Below are 25,122 nucleotides of genomic sequence, written 5' to 3' on the forward strand. Positions count from 1 at the left end.
CCTTTGCACCAAGACATGCATGAGCTGATAAAGAGATGGCACAGGCAGGGGTGAATATGCCTGAAATACTGAGATGTTGTCAATAACAACAACAACAATATTGCATTTATAGAGTGCCTTTCACATTGGGAGGACGTCCCAAGGTGCTGGACCATTGGGTCGGGACTCGAGCAGAGGGGAAATGGTCAGGGTGAGGGAAGGGAAGGGAGAGAGCGAGGAGGGGAGGGAAGGGAGGGAGCGAGGAGGGGGTAGAGAGTCGAGAGGGAAGCTGAAGGCACGGTTGAAGAGAAAGGTCTTGAGACTGGCCTTGAAGGAGGAAAGGGAGGAAGCGGCGAAGGCACTGGGGGATGGAGTTCCAGAGCCTCGGGGCTGAGAGGCTGAAGGCCCGACCACCGATGGTAGGGCGGTTGGGGCGGGGGATGTGGAGCAGACCGGAGCCAGAGGAACGGAGGGTACAGGCAGGTAAGTAGGGGGATAGTAGGTCCCCTTTGATTACACTTTCCACTTTTATACAAGGGGTAGAAACGCTTTTAGAACACAAAAACACCCTTGAAAACGATTCTTCCAATAAAGCAATCCTTTTCATTATTTGTTTGATCTCCCAGCACTTCTAAACAGACAGCGATTGATGAACAGTTACCTTCATGCTGCAGAAACATGATAAGCCTTTGATTTATCCTTTTCCAGTACTTAAAACCTTGCACACTGGTGGATTTATTTTTATACCACAGTGCGAAATCAACAGCTGCCGCGGTTACAGCAGACCAGTCAGAGTGGGTAAACTCAGCTGGTAACAATGGATTCACACTGTGCGTAGCAAAAGAATCCTCTGCAATAGGACGAAGCAGGTCTAATTTGCTTTATTCTGTTTACTGTCAAAATCGAACTTCGGAGTCTCTTTAAATTCAAACTGTGTTTAGAGCTCATGGGTTCCGCCGGCAGAAATTAAATCCAGATTTCATTTCAGTGTTAACTCTCTTGGATTTTCTTTTCATCAACAGATCAATGTTAACAAAACGCGAGTTACATAAACAAAAACAAAATGGCGCCTTCCTCGTCCTTGCAATCCTGGTTTACAAGAAGCTGCAAGGCTGTTGAAGTACAATAGGTCTTTTTGAAATTGTTTTCGGGAAAAGTAAAAGGCTCCATCGGTTTACTTATGAAATGTTGTCTTACTTTGTGGCTAGTCTAAGACCTTCTAACTGTGTACACTGCATTCGGGTCATTTTTCTGAACAAGGGGATGGAGTGCGTCAGACAGTCTGGCTCACCTTGGAGGTGTGTGTTTCAACTTCGGCTGCTGAGAACTGTAGCCACAGCTCTGACATTCCCCTTCCTCTGCCCCCTTTGAGCCACCACATTCACTACACACTGCACCTGATGACCTGACAAGGTTGACAGCTTTGCGTGTGGGAGAAGCCCAGTTGCAAATCTTAGCAGATGATGGGATTCAAACCTGGGCTCTGAGATCCCTGGGTTTCACAGGGACAGAGAGCAATGCATTAAAAGTGTAGGATTCTAAGTCCTCGACCATCAAACTGCCAGAATCTCTTGACATTTATTGCTTCCCTTATGACAATTTTTTGTTATCTATCTTTTCGAAACAGGCTCCATTTATTAAATATTTAGTTCCATCAAGCAAGTTGGCTTTGCTCAATAATCATGAAATAAAAATGGATTAACCAGAATTAGCCAAATTAATATTCCTGTCAACGGTCTGGGAATCAGTTGACTGCGTTTTATTTTTCAGAAATCTGTTGACTTGTGAATACTTTATAACTTTATGTTCATCATTAATGATTTGGAGCCTAGTTGTTGTCAAGCTGTCAGTGTTAGATTGACACCTGCTTTTTCCACACAAAAAGTGGGTCTCGTTTTGCACCCTTACGTGTCACTTTCGAGAACGTGTAAGGATCTTCCAACAGTTGCTCACGGTCTATAAATTGCCAGCGAGTTGTGATTTCTGCAGTTATTTCCCCTATTTATTCTGGTGTGGCAAAGGTCAGGTCCTGAAGGACCAAATCAATACTTATATAACAATACTTTTTACAATTCGTGATACTCACCAAACAGTCTATTTAGTGTGCCAGCCATAAGCCACGGTGCAACAACACACGGTGAGGCAACAATTCTGAGATCACGAAAATCATGTTCTTCGCATATCAGAGCTGTCTCCAAGGCTGCTTATTAGTTCTCAAAGGAACTCCAAATCTCAACAATCATGACAGGTATCTTCCAATGGCATGTGTTTACTTGCCTAGGGCTGGATGGAGCACATTGAATACACTCTTGGAGCTGAATACGGATTTCAAACGTGCTATAATACTACACTCTATAGAGAGAGCTGTTTCAAAGTGAAGATAACCACAGTTGTGATAAACATATTCAAAACTCACTGAACTGATATGCACTTCACAACTACAACCTTTCTAATTTAATACAGGCAGCTTCCAAAGCTGGTCACTGTAAACTGCAGCCCTAAGTAGTGCATTTTAAAAGCATTAAAAGCTTTTAAACTCCCAAAAGAAAAACAGGAATCTTTCCGATCATTAATGTATTAATGCAAACAGCATATAAATGCCACTCTAAGTAGGTATAACCCCCCAGATTCATAAATACATTTATTCCTTCTTGCTAAAATGTTCTTGTGGTCCCTGCCTATTCCTAATGGAAGAGATTTTAAACAGACTGAGCGGAAAGCAAGGTCAACAGCCCGATACATGTGACAACCCATTACCATGCTTAACTGTATCCAAACCTGTCTGAGAGAACCATGAATGCATGTCAACTATGGATCACAAGAACACATAGATTTCCCTGAGTCTGGAAAGGAATGCACACCCTCTCCCTGGAGAGATACACCCTGCTTATCTAATTCTAGAAAGTATTAGGCGCAGGTTGGCCAGAGCCAAGAGTATGCATTGAGATACTGCTGGAATTTAATCAGCTTAAACCATATAGCTGTCCATTGAGACCACTGTCTAGCAAGCTTCCTGTTGCTTGTCCAGCTAGGACCACCCTACTCATTAGGGTTTTGGTTTACAGGGATAAAAGGAGACAGATGGAAATAACCCTTGCCTCCAGTGACAGGTCTGCCTTGTAATGTGCCAGGTTGGCATATATGTCATCAGCAGTGCCTTCAAGTACAGTGGACCTGCCTGGCTCAGGAACTGGACGATCGAGACTTCCACAGAGGGTTGACTCAATTCCGACATTCAATTACCAAGCATGCCACCTTGAGCCAGCTCAGACTTAAAGAGATCCTGCTTCCCTCCTTGCCAAAATGGTTTAACAATGTAATCATAGAATCATAGAATTATATAGCACAGAAGGAGGCCATTTGGTCCATCGTGTCTGTGCCAGCTCTTTGAAAAGAGTTATCCAAATCAATCCCACTCTCACCCTCTCTCCCCATAGCCCTGCAAATGTGTCCTTCCCAAATAATTATCTACTTCTCTCCTAAAAGTTGTTATCAAATCAGTTTCCACTACCCTTTCAGGAATGCATTCCAGTAATAATGCTGTAAATGATTTTACTCAATCTCTTTATTACAGGTGATCTTCCTATTTGGCCACATTTCAGCCATCTTTCCACTCAGCTCTCACCCCCAGCTCGGGTGCAAATGCTGGACTGCCCAGTGCCTTGGGACATCCTCTTGATGTGAAAGGCACTCTGTAAATGTAAATTTGTTGTTGTTGTTGATCACAAGTGAAATACAACTAATAATGGTGCAATCACTGGTTATTGAAAGATACTTGGTTGAGTCACCAATCTGACGTAAAACCAACAGAAAGTGCACCTCCAATTACCTCCAGTCTGATGAGATATTGGCAGAGTACTGTATTCAGTGTTATTAATTCAAGCTTTATGGGCAGAAGGGAATGACTTCTGGCCAATCAGTAGAGTGATGATACATGCTTGATACTCTTAATATTTACCTCCTTTGTCAGAAGTATCATTTTGTTGCTTCTTCTGATCCACTTGTCATCTTTATTTGATATCACTTGCTTTGATTTTAGAAATTTTCCATGTCAGTAGTTTGGCAACGAGATCAAAAACTCTATGCATGAGGATGGCTATATAATACACGAGTTTTATGCCTAATGCGTTGAGACTTGACAGGCCTGATAATTTCTGCTTTGTTAATTTTGTTAAAATTTGCATCTTATACTGGAATTAACCCTGCATAATAGACCTCATATCATTTACACTTGGCACTGCTAAAGGCTTGCAGGCTGTAAAAAAAATAATTTGCATTTCTCATGCTTGGCCTTTGCATTTCTTGATTATAATTTTTTGCATCTCGTTTGAATAAAATTGCCCCATTTATCAGAACATCTGTGTTAGACATAACACGTTAAATATTCAATATGTTTGGAATAAGTTGATGTCTAAAAGTTACTTATGAATAAACACCTTGTTATCTGTACTTTGTATATTGTAGCACCTTTAGCTTATAAACAATTGAAATTGTAAATACAAGGATATGCGTTGATATGTGTGGCTAATTTTAAAAGATGGAGATAAAAAGGTTAAATCTCCTTTAAACAACTTGTAATTGCACTGAAATTGTATCATCTTACATTATCTATAAGAGCCCAAATTAGCTTCCTAGAAATAGTTAAGATTACCATTCTCATAGTATCTTCTATTAAGCATATATAGGGTGATGATAAATATGGTAGTAACTTGCAATTTATAGTTCAGTGTCAGCAAATCAGATGACTCTTGGTAATGCAAGTCTCTGGCAGAGATGAAAACGGTCAGATGCTTCCCAACAACAACTCCCAGAGAATACGCATGAGCAAACAACAGACTGCACAAGAAACATGTAACAATGGCCCTGGAAAGAACGGTGTCAAATGGTACATCAAACTGGACAGTTTGGCATCTCATTATTCGCCATTTTGCCAATTGTATTTGACAACAGAACTTGTTCTTCCTGAAAACTGAACTTTCAATTTTATAGCGTCAGCAACTACAGCATTTATGATGTGACCAGGATGATGCCTGTACGTAATTTCCTAGCTGTGAATCGGATTAAAAGTAAAAGAGAAAGGCTTCTTATAAAACTTGAAGTGTTATTCTTAACCCAATGGCATCAGGGTGTAACAAATAATAGTAATCCTTGCATTTGATATCATGCCTTATCATGTCATTGAGACATCTCAAAGCCCTTCACAGAATATATTGTAAAGTGTATTAGCTGTACTGTGTATATTTTGGCACCTTTATCTTACAAACAATTGAAATTATAAATACGAAGAAAGGAAGGAGCATTAAAACTGTGTATTTTGTGGGCGAAAAATGGCAGCCAATTGTGGACAGCAGTGTCCCGCAAACAATTGTGGATTGAGTGTCCACATATTTTTTTGGAGAGATTGTTACCCCCAGAAAGCAATCTGCCACTCGACTAACAACCAGGTTCCTACTTATTGCTAGGTAAACAGAGGTGTGTGGAGGTAAGGAAACTTGCTAAGGTTTCGCCCCGCCCGGGAATCAAACCCAGGTCCTCTTGCTTGCGAGGTGAGCCTGCTAACCTCTGTGCTACCATGCTCCAGAAAAAGGGTTTACTGTGAACCCATATTCATGTGTGCTATGTGAGCAGGTGCCACTGTTATCATTTCATAAAGAAAGCAACGTCAATGATGCTTCTTGCCCAGAACATTACACGAGCAGCAGCATCAATCCGACGCCCTGAAAGTCGGCCATTTTTTTTGCATTTCTTTATTGGACCCAGACAACAGTGTTAGAATAGGGTTGCCCTGTTCAAACATAATAAAGTAATGAACTATTAATCAAGGAAAACTAAAGAAGCATTTGTTAGTAAGTGACAATTAAGTGTCATTAGAGTTATAAAAGCAAGACACACTCATCTATTTTAGCCAGCAGGTGGTATTTCTAGATTCAGATTGTACTGCATCATGTTATCTAATTTACACCCTACATATTTTTAACTTGTATGAAAACATGTCACTGTAAAAAGCAGATGCAGTGCAGAAAGCATTCTAACCTATTTTAATTATGGTGTGTTCTTTGATTACTAACTTGGCAAATACAAAATGTTAATTATGGCAGTTTATCTTCTCAAAACATAATGCAACCAGATTTCCATCAACATTTAATTTATTAAAATGTTAAGAGGTCAGAAAGAAGAATCGATATGTTAGTGTTGCACTATTTGAAATTCAATCAGCCATGCTGAGAAACTGGAAACCTAAACAACATCTTTTCATTTTTGATTTTATCTCAGAATACAATAAAAGTACGCAAGTTCAAATTGTTTCAGTCTGATGATGACCATTTAGATAAATGATTATTTTTAGGAAAAGAATTGAAGAACTGAACATTTCCTGAATAACGAAAAATGTGTCAAGATTACTTCATCTAGTTTCCAGTTTTGACTTTTTGTATTAATAATAATAATATGAAATGCTTTGGCGATATAAATTGGTCACATTTAAAACAAACATATGATATTACTGTGGAAATTGTTTTATTTCACATTTTCCATGTCTGATATTACTTTGTGGATGCATGATTTGAACATGCTTGGGAATTGGGCAGATCGGTAGCAGATGAAATTCAATGTGGAGAAATGTAAAGTAGTTCACATGGGGCCAAAACATCCTGGAAGGGTTTATTATTTGAACGGAAGGAAAATAATATGTATGGAAAATGAAAAGGATCTAGTGGTCTTGATTGACAATAAATTGAAGCTCTCACAACAATGCACTGAGTGCTCGGGTCCTGACCCAACTATACAGCGCCTTGGGACGTCCTCCCGACGTGAAAGGCGCTCTATAACTGGAATCTTGTTGTTGTTGTTGAGTGAGTAAAGCAAACCAGATGTTGGGATGTATTAAAAGATCAATAGCAAGCCAAAATAATGGGGTAATCCTGCCACTGTATATATCATTGGTTGGTGAAACCATACTTAGAGTACTGTGTACAGTTCTGGTCGCCACTGTACAAAAAGGATATTGGAGAAATCGAGAAGATACAGAGGAGGGCAACCAAAATGATTGAGGGAATGGAAAGACTGGACTATGAGGACTATTGGGCATGTTCAGCACCACAACAACAACTTGCACTTATATAGCATCTCAGAGCGCTTAACAGTGGCAAGGCTTGACTCCGAACCGGGGGAGTGGGGGGTGTGGGGGAAGGGTGGGAGGGAGTGAGGGGTTGGTGGGGGAGAGGAAGGTTTTCAGACAGGACTTTCTCTTTCAAAATTCAACATTTAAGATTTTGCCGGGGCTGTGAGCAAAGAACAAGTGGGCATGAATATAAAACTAAAGCCTCAATTAAGATTTGAAGAATTTCTTCCTCCCCTCCCACACACAAAGAAAACCTGCTCATCTAGAGTCATGGTTATCTGAAATACACTCTTGAATCAAGCAGCTAATTCTGATTCAATTAATGGCTTTTAAAAACAAAAAAATCCAGTATATTGATGAATACTTGCTTTGAAAAGGGAATCAGGGTCATAAGGATAAATACTGAGAGAAAGATGATCAAACAATGGATCATGTGGAACATCGAGGCTCCTGAGCTGCTGGTAGCATGTTACGATGGATATTCAATGTAGGATATAAGATTAGGTAGGGGTGTTCTGGAATTTGATTAATTTATCTTCAAGGGAGTAGTGAGCAACTTCATAAAATCTTTAATTAGTAGATTCAATTGGAGCCCCAGAGCAGAACATATTGGACATGATGTGTAGAACAAATGGGTTTGATTGGTTGAATTTACTGCTTTAGTATGCTCTCTAATATATTCCAAACTAGCGCCAAGTAAATCATCTTGGCGTCAACTATGGTGTGGAATTAAATAAGTCAGAATTGCACAATATGCAATTGGGCAAGACCACACACTGAATTCTGCAAACTATCAGAATATTCACAATTTGCTAAAAATGTAGGAACACAAGTACCATAAGTCCTGTATACTCCTGCATACACGAGTCCTGTAGCTCAGTGGTTAGAGCACTCGCTTTGCAAGTGAGAGACCTGGGTTCAATTCCAGGCAGAGGGCGAAACCTTGGGCAAGTTTCCTTACTCCACACACCTAATAATAATCCCTCCAAAACCAAAAACAATAATAAATTGGTCATTCTCAATCTAGGACTGTTTGTGGGACATTGCTGTGTGCAATTGGCTGCCGCGTTTGCCCGCAAATATACAGTAAATTCACTTTACAGTATGTTCCGTGAAGCGCTTTGGGACGTCCTCCCGACGTGAAAAGCGCTATATCAAATGCAAGGATTATTATTATTATAAGAACTTCTAATATGGTCCTCAAAATGTTGCAGAAAAATAACTTATTTGATAAAGAAACTCTCCAGATTGTTGTAGAGCTAAACAAAGTTGACTTAATCTCATGCCAAGACAGTTCAGAGGGAAGAAGGTGCATAGCTCAATCTGTCTCACGAGGATATCCTTCATGAAGTTGAGCTACCTTCACCTGGTGTCCTCAATGAAGTGATAAAGATGGTTTAGAGCTGTTTAGAATACAGCACTGTCCATCCCCAGATGATTGAGCAGTGCATTGCTGTCTACTGGTTCCCAAAAGTCAGGATAGACCAGATACAAGTTAATGGACATCAAGTTTGGCGACGACATAAATCCACTCACGGCATGAAACGTCTCAAGAAAAAAAAATTAACGATTTCTGTATCCATGTTCATCTTGTTGAAAAGACCTGTGCTTTGGTTACAATCACTGATTGTCAACAGGGAGTTCTTTCTTTGGATGAATCAATGCCATTACTGTATGAAAAGCAGGTGGTCTGCAACTATTCAGATCTGAACTTTTCTAAGGCATCTCAGTATGACATTCATACATACTGTAAGTGTTAAGATTGCAACAAAATATTGAATGAGTAATGTGATAAATCATATACTTTGTATCAGGCAGTGAATGGAATAAAAGCAGCAAGCATTCGTGCTCAACAAACTGAATCATGGAAATTAACAACACAGGAGGAGCCCATTTGGTCTATCAAACCTAGCTGCAAAAAACATCACTTTAATTTCAGCATTGTTTCCGCTGATTATTTTTAGCTATGTTTACTTCCACTGTTTCAGGCCTTTCTGTGCTAATATATAATTTCATGACAGAAATAAGAAGCCACCCAGGCCTCAAATTAATACTGCTTCCTAAGAACTATACGACAACCGTTTCCCCCTTAATACCTACCTACTTCTGTCAAAGTACCTTGCTTGAACGCAGCTGTCACTGCGCTACGACATGTATCAACAAATCCCCTCATGCCCTAGCCACCGCCCTACCATTCTGACCTACTTTCTCCCCACTCCAGTACCTGCTGCCTCCGCTCGGCTGGCTCTGGCCTCCTGCTTGTACCTAATCCCTTCCGCTTGACCATGTCGGAAAGATGTCTCAGGGCACTGGACAATCAGGGGTTTAATGGGTGAAGCTCAACAATAAGCTGTCAGGCTATTTAGCAAATTGGGTGAAAACTAAATAGAGATTTACAGTGAGATGTATGGGAAAGATAAATAGAACTAAAATAAGACATGGTGGTCTTGTGGAGTCCTGTAGCTCAGTGGTTAGAGCGCTCGCTTTGCAAGCGAGAGACCTGGGTTCGATTCCAAGGAGGGTGAAACCTTGGGCAAGTCTCCTTACTCCACACGCCTGATAATAATCTCTCAAGAAAAAAAACAATAATAAATTGGTCATTTCAATCCACAACTGTTTGTGGGACACTGCTGTGCACAATTGGCTGCCGCATTCCGCTCACAAATATACAGCCAATTCTCTTTACAGTCCATTCTGTGAAGCGCTTTGAGACGTCGAGAAGACGTGAAAAGCGCTATATCAAATGCAAGGGTTATTATTATTATTATTATTATTATTATTGTGTGCTCCTTTGCAAATAAGTAAGAAAAACATTACTAGTTGTAGTGCTGGCCCCATTACAGATCCAACACAGGAAGAGCTGAGAACTGGAGAAGAAAAGAGAAACATGAAATACAAAAGACATAAAAAGACAAAAGCAAAAAAAAAGATGGAGAAAACGGAGACAAAAGTGAAAAGAAAAAGAAGAGAAATGGAAAGGGAAAAGAAACAAGCAAACAAGAGATGCAGTCATTCTCCACCAGTACTGGATATTGGTCAGACCAGCCAATATATTCTGTGCATGACTTTAGTCTAGAAATACAGAAGGTGTTCTGCCACACTGAAATATCTCATCAAGTGATAGTAAACTTGATGCCTGACAAGGGCATAGGTTATTATGACCGGCAAAATCCATACCAGGATTCGTTTTCAATTGAAGCTGTCTTTCTGAATTATCTAGCACCTATTGACAAGTCTTCATAGACATGATCAGCAAGAGTGATTGCTAAAAGAATTATTATCAATGTGTGTATATATATATATATATACACACAGCTGGTCTATGACAGAAAATAGGAGAGGATTAGGGTTGTGAATACATTTAGTAACCATACTGTATGAAATGATTAGGTTGGTTCATGGGCAAATATGTTTTTAGGTATTATATTTATTTTAATTATTAAAATTTCATTGGCCTGTGACTTTCTCAAGGAACACTGGATTAAACAAGCTGAATATACCATGTGAACACTGGACCTCACTTAATGTTAAAATATTAAGGAATCTCATTAAACAAGCCCCTCAAATTAGACCCCAGCTTAAAATGTTACTAGGGTTCAGCCCAAGGCGAGAGGGATTTGGAATGTTTTTCTGTTACGTATTACTCTTCTCTTGGAAGTCATGCCAAATCACTCCAGTGATATAAAAAGGGCACAAGTGGTACACTGGAACATCAAGACTTTTTCTAAACTGCTGCTTTGTTAAAGGCAAATTGCTGCAATTTCAAAGACAAAGTGCCCATTGGAGCTCATTGTTGACAATGCTTTTGAAATGAGTCAACTTGCTCACACTCCCTCCCCTCGGCCTCGAGAAGAGTGTGATCTGGTAGTGGGTAAACTACCCGAAGGTGCTGTCTGCACTTTCAGCGTCATGGCCCTGGGTCAACTGTTTCTTTTCTGTGGGTATTTACCTGGGGAAAAACACTCTGCAGGATACATAGATGATCTGCATAAAGAGAGAGTAAATGTCACTATTTTTAACTTGACTGTTTTCATTCTGACCCTGAGATGTCTGTGGTGCTATTATCCATGAATATATTAGTTTAACAAAATCAAACAATGTTGATTGGATGAATATGAATGAATCTAACAATGTTCTTGCAACTCGAATAGATCTCTGTCAACTGCACTTTTAAAAGGTATCAGTTTTCTCGCTGACACGGCACACAATGGGAGAGATATAATTGTGAAAGCTCACAGTGTGCCTGCATCAGGTACAACAAGCATTTTAACATCCTCAACTGGAGCTTCTTCACTTCACTGCTCTGTGTCACTTTGCATGGACATGTACAAGGAATGCTCATGGTGTGATAAGAAGGATTGACCTTCTCAATGTTTGTTTTCATTTATTATTCTTGGGAAGATCTACATGCAGGCAAGCAAATTGCGGACACAACATTTAGGGACTTTTCTGCAAAATATGGGTTTTGGTTCCTTTCTTTTGTTTAATTATTTCAAGATTAAGCAATCTATCTACTCACTGTGGTGTACTTATATTATAATATTGTAATTAAGACCATATACATTCAGAACTGCAATAAGTAAAGTACCTCTTTGATTTTCCATTAGTTTCTTCTGATCTACGTCCATTGAAGCCTTTTTGAAGATTGTGACTGATCAAGTCTTGCCTTGAGACCACGATGATAGTCTCAAGGCAAGTCTGTTAAGGGCTTTGAGACACTACCCTGCAGGAGGACACTGTAAAAAAATGCAAGTTGTTGTCCATGACTGTCTGTCCAGCGCCTTGGGATGTCCTCTCAATGTGAAAGGCGATATAAAAATGTAATGTTGTTGTTGTTGTTGATAGCTGAAGAGCCTTCTGCCAATATCTTGCATGACTTTGTTGGTATGGGGTTCTCTCTCTCCTTTACCTTCTATAAATGTTTTTTTTCTGTCTGCTTTTGGGACTGTTTATCTCTTTAATAGTTGTGCATGCACTTTAATACTAATGCGATCGTATTACTTAAATTTTGGTTCTTGCTCTTGGGAAAGTTTGCTCACTTGTATGTACTGGAAACATTCTCGTTCCCCACTAAGGTCGTCAGGAGACGTGTCTCTTGTGGAAAGGGATGGAAAGATTCAGATGCAAAACAATGGATGGAGAACATAAGCAGGGCATTAACAAAACTAGAACTCAAAGCTAGCAAGTTTCAACCCAATGTTGGAAATTCTCTTCCCAGAGACTAGTGTGGAAATTTCAGCCTATGTTCAAGCACTTAGCAGGCACTAGTGACTCTTTGCTTGTATTGTTTTGAATAAAGAATCAGAAAAACAAACAAAAACAGCGAGAGCTGGAAAAACTCAGCAGGTCAGGCAGCATCTATGGAGAAAGGAAAATGAATCAACATTTCGGGTCCATGACCCTTCGCCAGAAAAACAAACCCTGGGTTCCTGACACTTGATGACATTTTTCATCTTCATGAATATTTATAAAATAATAAGACAAGTATATAAGAAGCTCTGATGTGTAATTAATAGTCAATTAAAATATGCAAATGAAATCATGTAAGAATTAGATTTCTGAAATTTTGTACGTGCTTCTATTAACATGTAATACATCTTTGGGGAAATAGTTGAGATTTACGAGCAGGAATGTTAGACCTGTTGGAAAATCTACAGCACAAAACAAATGTAAAAGAAGATTTAAACTAGATCTTAAATAAAGGCTGCCTGTGGAATACATTAGCGGTCCTTTCACTTATAACGGAACAATGGTTACCATGCATTTCTGTACTTGGTCCTTTAAACCCAACCTAGTTGTTGGGGCTTTGGCTTGCAAGGCATTTAGCTAAACCAAATTATGTGTCATTGAATCTTAAAATTTAGCAACAACTCATTCAGAAATGATCCTTTTTGTTGCTTTTAAGTATGCAAACAGGTTCTCAACATGTCTACCTGTTATTAGGTGCAATTGCAGTGAGTATAATGGAATAGTACAACAATAAACTATTCATCCTTCTGTGAGTGTACATGCACTTTTCTTCCACTGATTGCAGAATTGCCACCGATATTGCAGCCACCAAAGTATTAGTCACTGGGTACCTGAGAAAATCATGGTGAACACTTCCTCAAGCCTCTCATCCCTGCCAAGTGCTTCACACAACTGTGAGCATGATTGGAAGTAGAACAGAGGGAATTAATCCTGCAGGACACCATCTTAACCTATTTCACTAAATAGCATGAGCTGCAGCCATCTCATAGTACGAATCATTAATGGCAGCTCATTTACAGAAAACTAATGCTGGCAATATCTAACATTGCGATAGAAACATTAGGTGCAGAGGAAGTAACTTATGAAGTAGCCAAATAAATTATGAAACAAATGGTTATTGTGTGCATAAATAATCTTTCCGTTTATCCGGTTTCATACAATCTGACATAATTAACTTTGTCAAAATGTTCTTTCCAATAAGTTCAGGGAATTTGACTGCAGAAAGTAAATGTAATGAAACAGGAACTAACCTTTGATAAAGTCAATGATGCAGACATCACAGTGCCTCTGTATCCTCAAGGAACATAAGATTTAGTTAGTTCCTGGTCAGATTATCTTTTGACGTAGAGTGTTTGGGACAATGAAGCAAAATGTGGGGTAAGATATTCATGAAGGGATAAAATCTAAAACATTAGTAACATGTCCCCTGTGTGTTAACTGCTATTTATTTAAGAATATGATATTCAGTATCATAAAGGTATAGAGTCAAGCCAAAAGGAGATGTTTTGGAGGGCACCTTATTGCGGTATTTAACATTTTAAATGGTATTGAGAAAGTAAACCCAGAACAATACTTTACTTTAATACTTTAATGCTCGATAAGATCAAATGGGCTGAAGTGCCTTCTTCATCCGAACCTCTCTGATCTCGTGATCGGCTTCAAGGATGATTAGACATGTGCAATCTGTCCTAGTGACTTATACAGGCTCACTGAAATTTCACAGTTGCACTGCTGACAGTTGTTATCATGTCATTAGGTCACAAGACCATTTGCACGCTCATCTGTCATTATCATATCTTTAATGTCCACACATGAAGAAATGTTGCATTCAACCCTTTTTTTCTCACTGAATGACCTAAGATGGAATTTGCTTGAGGTCTCCCTATGCAGTTCACATTGGAAATGTCGCTGTAACCCACACAAATTTTGCATGAGCAAACGGTATGTGCTATACACACACATCTGCAAATGAACATCAAACGATCATTTAAAACTTTGAATTTCAAACTTCAATTGGTTTTTTTCTTCCCATTGTTCCTCACTAAGTAATTCGGGGAGAAAACCTAGACAAATAGACAAGGTAATGATTGGTTGGCTGTGAAACATGAACCCCAAGGCTTGGTTTGCGGAATTCACTTTCAATACAGTTGAAGTTTCAGGCAATTCCAAGCGCAAATGCGCAAATGAGTCATTCTAAAAGAAGATTATATCCAGCTGACCTTCATTTACCTGCAATAGGTATTGCACCATCTAACACCACTTCAATCACAAGCTCTGCTGGCATCGTTCACCTATGACGTCACTTAACAGCGAGTTGAGCCAGTGCACAGCACTCGTTTGCAATGAGTGATCATCACAGTCGAGACCTGACAGTGGGAGTGTGCATGCTGAGAGTGTGAGAGAAGGCGGAGGAAGGCACACACACACCCAAGAGTTCTCTGAAGCATCACTGCAGTAATGTGACGCCACTCAGCGTCAACATCCACTCTCAATTACACTTTCAGTTGCATTCAGAAGGTCATTATGTAGCAGTCGGAAAATCCTCATTCTTTAGAAGTGCATCTAAGTGTATCGTTGCCACTTTTTATATACTGCATTTCTCTCCTCTGTCGACCTTCCAGACTGCTGCCTCAGGCTGAACCAAGTCGTGCGCATACTCGCTTTTCTACTTGACCCTGAGCAGAATTTCGCCCCCACCCAACCAACTTATGTGGTCCATTGCCAAGACCATTACCAGACCTTCAGAGCATTGTCCACTTATGCACTTCCATTTTCTGCTAAGTCCGTTATCTATATTAATAATGATTGCATTAGGCCATAAACTTTATGTTAAAACAAATTAAGCCAGACAAATTGGTGCTAATGTTCTCTCTCTCTGTCATCAATCCTGAGACAGGGGAAAAGCTATAGTACTTTTCTGGTGCCTTCTGACCTGCCAGCATTTTAATGAACTGAATTTAAGTGGTCAGCTTTGGAGGTTTTTCATCATAGTATATGAGCTAAAGATGGTGAAAATAATAATAATAATAATCCTTGCACTTGATACAGTGCTTTATCACATTGTTGAGACATCTCAAAGCACTTCACAGGATGTATTGTACAATGTAGTGACTGCATATTCTGTGGGCGAAAATAGCAGCATTAGTGAGTTTTAAAGTTGGAAGGAGTGAGGGAGGCAGAGGGACTTCAGGATGGAGTTCCAAGAGTGACTTTCAGCGAGTTTCAGAATGGCTGACAGCCTGCCTGCTGAATGGGTGGAGTGGGTCAGGCGGGAGACATGAAACAGACTGGAGGAAGAGTTGCAGGAGGTCACAAGGATAGGGTGGGGCAAAGCCATGGAGGGATTTAAACATGAACACTTAATAAATACATACGAATCTGGTTAGCATTTTATTAATCAGGAATAAAATTGCACTGCAACTAAATTAGTAGATTTGGCAGTACAGAAAATTCCACGCAGAATGCTGGCATGTGCAGAACTAGCCAGGTGCTTGTGTGTGAATATGATTTGGCTAGCGCTGTGTGTAAGTGGGCACAGATGCTTCTGGGTATGTGTGTGTGTATAAGAGTGGGAGAGATGCTGGCGAATGCAGGGAGGGGAGCTGTTGTGTGAATATGGGCATCAGTGATGTACTGCCAGAATGAATATGAATGTTAGTCTCTCAGTATGGGTGAGAATGCTGGTGTGCAGATATATGAATGCTAATAGGCAAGTAAGTGAAAAAATGCTGCTGTTTTTAAAGGCGGTTTGGATGCTGCTCTATGTATACGGGTGCAAAGTGTCAACCGTGAAGTGGATGAGCATTACAGAGGCTGTACAGAATAATCATTATGGATTGCCAAGTAATATATTATCGCTCACAATTCTACTGGAATTTTTTGTGATGTCAACTGGATTGATCGATGGGAACAGTCCAATGGATTCATTTCAGTAATTTGATAAAGTTCCAAATAACTGTAGGTTCATAAGAACATAATTGATGCTTAAGGAGTTTCTTCTTCAGACTGCAGGAGACCTATGGTGCTTTTGTGGTGCCATCATGTTGTGTAAAAGTGCAACTACTACTAATAATAATGATTTAATTTGATATAGCGCCTTATCAGGTCTTCGAGATGTCTCAAGCACTTTTGCACTGTGTCTCTGAACAAAAAAGTAATTCAGTTATTCAGATGATAGAACATATTGGCGTGGACAGTTACATGTTGTACTACATCCTGTTTATTACAACAGAAAGAGAATTATTTTAATTAATCACTGATACTCAATTAAGCCTTGTGAATTTCCATTAGAAATAGGAGTCAGATAAGGAGTACGGGATTATCTAACCCATGATAGTTTCAAGATAAAACTTTTGACCAATTGTACCTTTATTTGTTCTTGTCAATGTTTCTCTTTTTATTTTATTTTCTACCCTTCCCTCTTTTCCAAAATATTTTCTACTTGTGTTACTTTCACTTACATTCCTGCTTCTTCCACCAATGGAAACTGCAGTTCGTCCCGTTTTAAAAACGATTTGCATTTGCTGAAAAACAGCCTGACACATGTGCACAGGGTACAAGCTGTCCGTTACCAACGGTTGATAGGAAAGAGGACATAACCATTGTCCCTTCACCAAAACGTTCAAAGTAACTGAATGAGGCTTATGATATTATTACACATTCACCTACAAAATACACAATCACTACACTTTACAGTAAATCCTGTGAAGTGCTTTGAGGTGTCCTCCCGACGTGAAGGATCCTATGTCAAATGCAAGAATTAGACATTGTTATTGTGAAAAATAATTTTACCATGAATAAGAACCCCTCTTCTGCCCTACCAATCAACTGCAGCCAAGCTTCGAGACATATAAGATATAGTCTGTCCCTCCCTTTCCGGTCATGCCTTCATGTATTGAAGACATGCAGTGAAGGCCTCAGCACACCATCTCAGAGCCTCAGACAAGCAAATTCTTTGTTAGCGTTTCCCGTTTTCCTTCTTTTTTCCTTAGCCAAGTGCATTCTAGAATTCAATCTGAGCAAAAAAAAAACAGCAATTGTATCACATTACTTTTGATGACATGACACAAAGAGACCAGACCTGGTAAATCACTGCCGCTAATGGAGCTCCATTAGAAAAAGGGATCAGGACATTTTTTTGTACCCTCAGTTTCAAGATTTGTAACATCTTCAGAATGTGCTGTCATTAGCAGCGAAGAGTATATTAACTAGATTTTTTCCTCAGCCAAAAAGCATATCTTGTATCAGTCCAGAGTGATCCATCACCATGTTTGATATTGCTTTTACAAAAAAAATGTTGTACAATATAAATTTAGCACAAATCGGTGCCTGGCTTGTGAACTAGAAATTCGTAATGACGCAAAACTTTAAAAGCAACACCGTGTACAGTATTTTCAATATATTTTCCCAATGTCAAAAAGGTGGGAGAGAGAGAGTCCCAGCCCTGAAATATTCCTGTGGAAACAATTACCGTGCCGATTATCTATGAACCCAATGCATTTCTTAAAAGCAAGAATCTTATTGAAATCAATACAAACGAAACAGGAGCATAAACCAACAGTCATTAAGATGGAGAAACATGACCTAGATGCCCTTGTGATTCAGAGATCCAGGAAATGCTAGCATCTCTCCAGTGGAAGGAAGATATGGAAAAAAAAGGTATTGCAAATTATCAATTCTCTCTGCTAACCAACTGTGCTTCAGAATTCACTGCTAGAGGCCTATAGACAACAGAACGGCTGTACAGTATTATGCAAAAATATCCTTCTGCATTGCTAAATTAGGGATGGAACATCTTTTAGTTAACTTAGCTAGTAGACGTGTGAAAAAATCATCAAGTTTAGTTTCTGATAACTGTGCTGGTCTCATTGTGGATTACAGTTCTAACTCTGAATTTAGATGTTAATTAAATTACATGCCAGCAAATAAATTCACCAGAAACAAAGTTCCATAACTCTACTCAAGGCTAAATTTGACTCATCTCTAATATTTATGCAAGGAGACTGGTGTTTGCATCAATCTGCGGAGTAGAATTGATTTGCAGCATTGTGCTTAGAACAAAGGATGAAACATGCAAGTCTTCACAGTTAAACAACAGATATGCAAAACACATTCCATATGAATGTTTTACTATGCAGTATTTCTGTTGCTTACAAGATACATCATCATCATGTTAACATTAAATCAATGCTCAGTGCTTTTTTATGTGCTTATTTGGTCTGTGGACGCGATGTGATTTTTGTTATGGTTGTGGTCACATTGGACAGGTGGGCTTTATAATTAGATATATTCTCTATGGTCTCTCTAGGTTTTAAGTTATCAGTCTTTTGTTGATAATTCAGTATCTGCTTGTACCTTTTCCAGAATAAATGAAATAAATAAAAGTTGCTGGCACTGCTGCTATAAACAATCTAACTGCAATGGTGGCCTTTTAGACATGCATCTGAGTTGATGTGTAGTCTGTTCAACTCGTTTGATTCCAATGTTGCTCCGTGAGAGCCAGAACATAACACGCCATGTACGGGAATCCTTTGGCAGTGTTTGAGTGTGTGTGTTTGAGATAAAGTGACACACATCATTGGCTCTGTCCTTCTCAGTTGGCCGGCAATTCACATCAGAGTTGCCAGAGGCGATAGATAGATGGATTGGCCAAAGCAATCACGTGGCGTGGGTTATAATTATAGCTAGTATTATTTGAGGCAGAACAAGAGTAAAGATGCAGCAAAAGCTAAATAAGAACATCAGAAAGTAGTTCCATAATCTAAAATGTCATGTTTAAACAGCAGTTCCTTTCCAGTACGTACAATTGTACTTTGAAAATGAATCACGGAATAATGTCTACATGCCTCAGATTTTCAGGACATAATTCTACAGAATATTGTGGAATTGTTTTGACAGGTAGCAAAGGAGAAAAAAAACAGGCAGCGAGATAGAGTCGTGATTTTGTGAACTTTGTTTCTAATAGGTCCAAACGTACCTGTTTGGTAGAAATGTGCCTTAATTGTTCCAATGGAATATATCTGGCAGGAATTTTGAGCTGCTCATTAAGAGATTCAAGCTTATGGTCTCTTTCAGCACCTATTTGCTGTCACATTTTGACTAAACATAGATCAGCCTAAATTATGGCAAAAGGCTTTCCACACAGCCAATGTCTTGAAACATTGTGCGCATTAGAAATCAAAGGCCAATTATTACCAACCAGTATTATGTGTCAGCCAGTTGAAACCAGATCCAGGCTCCTAATGCTTCTGCACTAATGATTACGAAGAGAAAAAGCTACACACAGATTTAATTTGTGGCCATCAACGGATTTATAGTTCTAGTAATCACTTTAATGCAATGTCTTAGTCTCTGTCTGTCTACAATAATGTCTTGCTGTCTGCATCCGTCGGAATACCATTTAGAAAATCTTGCAGAAGAAGGAATAGCAAAATAATGATAGATTGCTGGTCAGATGCACAGACGTCTCGAGATTTCTTCATTCCATAAGAAGGGGCATTGCTCGGATTATCTTCCACTGTTATCTAAAAGGATTATGGGATGAATGGGTCAGAATCCACTCCAATGAAATGAAAATGAGTGATCAATGTTGTTCGACTTCCCATCATTGATTTATTATACTGATAACAAGCACGTTGTTTCACAATACTAACGCAATGTGTACTGGAGGTGAAGAAAGACAACGTCAGGAACTTTAATTCTTAAACTCACAATTTTTTTTTAACTCGGAAGACTAATTTCCCGGGGATTAAATGTTGTCCAGTAGACTACTTCGAAGAACAATTTGAACAATTGTATCAGTACAGTTCTTTCTTAAAGCTTTCTAATATATTTAGATTTAATTTTAGACTTACAGGTAAGACTTCAGATACAGCTCCAGTGTCTTCCGCTCTCTTCTTTTCTCTGCTTCCTATAAAACAAAGCCACAAGAGTTTACTCACAGATCACTAAATGTTTCATTTTTGTGCAGGTGATACATTTTGAAACATTACACTAAATTCATGAAAAGCTGCAAATTATTGCTAACTCTTTCAATAGTTTAGAATTGATTATTGATATCATGTCCTACTGATCAATAAATCGCCAATGATGAGAGGCCTGCATCGACTGGCAATTTTAAAATAAAATCATCCATCCTGCAATGACTTTTCTGATATTCTTTAAGTATCCATTCATGGTGTCATCAGACTGGATGTATAACTTCACAAGGGTTCAATTTACTTTGGTCAGGTTTCCATTTTTAATGCTCATCGTAAAATAAGGTCGCTCTCTTAGAATGCGAATTCACTGTTGTCCTGTCTATAAACTGAGGTGGAAGGAAAATCAGAAAACAATGATTAATAGCTGGTCAGCACCGCACTTCATTTGGACTCTGGAAGCCAGTAACAGAGTCTTGTAGGGAATTGATTAGAGCACTCGCCTCGCAAGCGAGAGGCCCTGTGTTTGATTCCCGGGCAGGGTGAAACCTTAGGCAAGTTTCCTTACTCCACACGCCTTGGTTTACCTAGCAGTAAGAAGGAACCCGGTTGTTAGTTAATTGGCAGATCACTTTCCGGAGGCAATAATTTCTTTAAAAAAATTTGGTCACTCAATCTGCGGTTGTTTGTGGGACACTGCTGGATGAAATTGTCTGCCGCGTTTCGCCCACAAAATATAGAGTCAATTCACTTCACAGTATATTTTGTGAAGTTTTTCAAGATGTCTCAATGACCTGATAAGGCACTATATCAAGTGCAAGGATTATTATTATTATTATTATTATTATTATTATTATTATAATTGACTTCATGGCTGTCTTTGTGGGTCATTGGTGTGCACAAATTGGCTGCCACATTTGCCTACAAATTCACAATGCTTTATAGTAAAATTTTTGTGAAGAAATTTAAGACATTTTGACAACCTGATAAGGCACTATAACAAATGCAAGGATGCCAATGATGATGATGATTATTATTATTATACAGAAACATAATGTCCCTGAAATGCTTCAAAAAAGTTAATACAAAATCAAATTGAATTTTTAATGTATAGGACATTAAATAAAACAATTCCTATTAAGATGTACCTAGATACAGTAGAACAGTTCAGAAATATCATTTCTGAATGAAATATATATGTTATCTTAAGTGCTTCAGTTGTTTTTGCTTCAATTATTTTTTGAATCCTGATTAAATCATCTGTGGCGCTATGATTTGCAATCAACATGTTTTATATTCAGCTCATAAAACATCTGTGGAAACTCACTGTGCAGTTATCAGGGTTTAACTGTGTCTATCAATGTAAAGAAAATAATTTTTATCCTGATGAGTATTAGAAAATCAACTCAGGAAAATGGAATGTACAGCATTATAATTTAACACTCATCTGTGAGACAGCAATAAGATGGCAGACTGTGGATTGTCCTCAGAAGGAAAAAAGTGGGAGGTTGGAGAAAATATATTTTCCCCAGAAGGTTGATTGATAGGCAATGGACTGCTTTACTATAAATGGCTGTTGAAGCCAAGTCCATAACCACATTTAAAAGGGAATTAGAGAAGTACAGCAACATCAAATTACATTTGCATAGGCCCTTTCGTGTCTGGAGAACATACCAAGTCGTTGGACAGTCAAGGATTTGCACCTGAGCTGAGGGTTGAGTACTTGAGGAATAGTTGAAACATACAAACAGAAAATTTCTGCACAGCCAAGCACCATTTGGCCCACATTATCTGTGTGTTTTGGTCCATTGCAAGTGTAATATTAAAAAATTTTGGTAAAGAAATGGAAGTAGAAGAAATATCTCTAAAGGGAACATTCTATCAGCACAGACGTATGCTACAAACAATCTATGGTTCTCGGCGAAAGGGAAAATCTTATCTTGCTAAATGTCATACATTGTTGCAGAAATGCTACTACCACCCTTGAAGGATTAAGCCATAATCAACATGCTTAAGCAATGAGCAACTTGTTTTTAATACGAATTATTTAGTTTCTTCAGATAAACATCTCATTGTAGGATACACTGATCCCAAAGCTACACAACAACAGCAACTTGCATTTATATAGCACCCTTCAGGGTCTTGGGACGTCCTTCCGACATGAAAGGCGTTATATAAGTGTAATTTTGTTGTTGTAGCCCTTCACATGGGGAGTGTCTCAAAGCGCTTGGGGCACAGAATAGATTATAATTGTCTGGGCTGTATTGTGGTGTTTATTTCGCTCGCCCCACTATTGGCGGGTGGGCCTTCTGACACTCTGCCCCCACCTTCTGGAACTCCATCCCGCAGTCCCTCCGCCACGCCCCCTCCCTCGCCTTCTTCAAGACCCATCTCAAGACTCTCCTCTTCGACCGTGCCTTCGATCACTCTGCTTCTTTCCCTGTTCCCCACCCTCCCCAATCCTGATTCCCAGCTCAGGTCCGAAACACTGACTGTCCTGCGCCTTGGGACGTCCTCCCAACGTGAAAGGATCTATACAAATTTAATTTGTTTGCTGCTGCTGCTGTATTTCACTGATATGAGACACATATTTCTAGCATGCTAGTGGAGGGATGAATGAGTTATGACATCCTTCCCACACAAACCGAATCCAGTAATTTACTATAACTCATGAAATATTCTATCCATTACTCTTTAATTGTACAAAAAGATAATTTATTGCAGAATAAGAGAATTTATTTAAAAAAACAATATTGACAATGGAATTCTGGAACCTCAAGCGGGTCAACAAACTATCAGAACAGATTTCATTCAAGCATTTACACATTAAAGTAAAGTTTCATATTTAATTAAAAACTTTATATCTATTCTGGAAAATAGAAATCATTGGTGCCTTTGTAATGTACCAGAATGAAAATGATTTTTTTCTTTTGGTAAATAACAGACCCAAATTATCCCCCTGCTTATGAACAGCATTTTAAGTCCTGTTTTATGATTTGAATTCTCTAAATGCTGTTAAGTTACTTGATATTGATTGCCTGAAGACTTAAAATAAGTCAAAGCTTTGAACTGAGGATTAGCTTAGTCACACAGACATGCAGTACTGCACAGTACATCAGACTAAATCCTTCCCCGCCAAGATAATACTTTATTAGATGTTGCCGAGCCTAAATCAAGCTAATTGCCATGGCAACAGCTAAGACAGAAATTGAGTTGATAAGTTATGAAAAATGGGAAATAGATGGTGCGCTGTGCCTTTGTCAGTTTGGACAGTCTAGTTTTAGAAACGACGACTTTGGCTGCCAAAAGGAAAGAAGATGTGCAATTTCACCATCTCTACGAACTCTAATCCTGAGGCATTGTTTTCCCCCTTCCCCTAAATTCACTGTCTTAAATTTGCTACACTTAATAAAGAAGTTGCCAAGCAGCGATTACTGTAAAATAGACACCTTTTTAAGTGGCATTAAGCTCAAATTCAAGTTCTGAATTATGCAGACAGTTGTATAAATTAACATGCTTGAAATGCGAAAGTATGTAAAAGAAAACACTTGCTAAATAAAATAAGTGAGGCCATATTAGACATAGACTAACAACCTGCTGTGTGTTTACCATTTGAAGTCTACTCTACATATTTTAGACAACAAATCAGAATAATTTATTAACAATTGCAATGTTGAATAAAAAATCTCTTGTCATCTCTCAGTCGTATTTTCACTCAGAGTTTCAAGCTTCCTAATACATTTTGACAAAGAAGTCAGACATGGTCACAATGCATTCTTCATGCTCTGGAACGGTAATTTTATGGTATCGTGCACTTCAGAGATAAACTGTTATATTGTCAGATTCGTGACTCTATTCTCTCATAAAAATGTAACTACTGTAAATTCTGTAATGTAACACAGAGTCTCAGGGCTATAGGCTATATTTACATTATGCTACTTCAACAATTGAAGATATCACAACACCATTACACGTTCGCGAATATCTTTTTCTATCCGCCAGATTAATTGTCATTCACTTCACTGCTGCTTGGGAGAACTTGCTGACATCAATAGTAGTTGCATTTGCTTACAAAAACACCCACGACACATGGCATTAGACAGGAATTTGTTTTTTTAACCTTTATGAAGGGAGGAGCATCCATCGGATTGTGAATTGGCTGGTCAATGAATGGGTCCATCACTAATGCACACCAACCTTTGGTCTGCTGAGTGAGCCAATGAAGGCCACAGCAATGTTGGGCAATGCAACTAGGGACAAAGAGAAAATCACCTTCATAGATCCTGATTACATTCATAATTTATCACATTTACACCTTGTATCCTCAGCAATAGATTTGTATACCGTGCCTGCAATGCATCCTTACATTCTTTTTGACTGCTTCACCAGTTTATAAGCTTCAATCCATTTCCTAACCAGATATTTATTCAAATCTTTTTTTGAAACACAACACTAACTTTTTTTTAGAATATCTAATATTCAGTGGGAAAACATAATCCTATAATCCCAGATATTGTGTAGGGTTTGTTGATTTTATACTTGTAACCAGTAATTCTTCATCTAGTAACCAACTTTAAAGTTTATATATATAATTTCTAAGCTTCTTGGCATTTTAAAAGGCTTGATCTCAGGGTTTAATTGTAGGAGTTGCAAATGGATATGTAATGAGCGAAGCGGAGATGTGTCATGGCTGACACTCCGGATCTCTGCACAGACTTCGATCTCAGTTCTGAAGTCTGTGAATTGAGCATCCTCATGTCCCTCGTGCCCTCTGTTCCACCATTGGTGGCCGAGCTTTCAGCCACTACTCCCCAAAACTCTGGAACACTCTTCCTCTATCCCTCTGCCTTGCCCCTT

At 38.9% G+C, this 25,122-nt stretch overlaps 1 protein-coding gene across 1 annotated transcript in view; it reads right to left on the bottom strand.

Annotated features, from left to right (window-relative positions):
• Positions 1-25,122, bottom strand: part of syt1a (synaptotagmin Ia) — a 212,991-nt gene that overhangs the window by 108,931 nt on the left and 78,938 nt on the right. Inside the window, exon 2 of the mRNA XM_007895357.2 lies at positions 20,203-20,258. The gene's annotated coding sequence lies outside the window, so the exon portion shown is untranslated. The remainder of the gene's footprint in view (positions 1-20,202; positions 20,259-25,122) is intronic.

Source organism: Callorhinchus milii, unplaced genomic scaffold (genome assembly GCF_018977255.1).
Source record: "Callorhinchus milii isolate IMCB2004 unplaced genomic scaffold, IMCB_Cmil_1.0 Scaffold5, whole genome shotgun sequence".
In the NCBI taxonomy this organism is placed as follows: Eukaryota; Metazoa; Chordata; class Chondrichthyes; order Chimaeriformes; family Callorhinchidae; genus Callorhinchus; species Callorhinchus milii.